The sequence below is a fragment of the Eurypyga helias genome, unplaced genomic scaffold (genome assembly GCF_000690775.1).
Source record: "Eurypyga helias isolate BGI_N326 unplaced genomic scaffold, ASM69077v1 scaffold31263, whole genome shotgun sequence".
NCBI classification, from domain to species: Eukaryota; Metazoa; Chordata; class Aves; order Eurypygiformes; family Eurypygidae; genus Eurypyga; species Eurypyga helias.
In genome coordinates this window covers 2,433-3,041 of record NW_010242308.1, presented here as the reverse complement: position 1 = coordinate 3,041, position 609 = coordinate 2,433, and positions in this window count along the sequence as shown.

Genomic DNA, 609 nt, shown 5'->3' with positions numbered 1-609 from the left:
GCTGGGGGGGGGCAATGGGGGTGGTGGGATTCCACCCTGCGCTCCCAGGGAACCTCCGGGAGTGCTTTGACCCCGTTCCTGGCACAGCAGGATGGGGAAAGTGGCTTTTCTGCCGCTGGTCACCAGCAGCAGCCTCAGCACCCCAGGGACCACCGTGCCACGTTCCCGCTGCCGGGACGCAACCACCAAGCCATTGTTTTCCCAGCACCACCGGATACCGGAATAAGGTTTATTCACGCACCAGCGTTGGTGCGTACACAGGCACCGGCAGCCGGCGTGACGCACACCACAAACCCCGAAATCTCGAGATGAGGATGAAGGGGTGCGGAAAACGCACCCCGAGAACAACCAGGCGGATGGAACTGCCACAGTCGGGATGCTACGGTCCCCCAGTGGGGCTCATGGGGGACAACCCGGGCACTTGGCACCTCACCAAACCCCCAGGCTTCTTATTTAATAGCTGAAGTCACCCGCCGGAGCGGTGAGACACGCACAGCTCATCGCCACGCGGTGGGAGCGTGCCCCGAGCACAGTGCCCAGTGGGCTGGGAGGCAGGGGACGTGGCCCCGTCGCGATGGGCTTTTGTCCCAGCCACGGGTGAGAGCGATG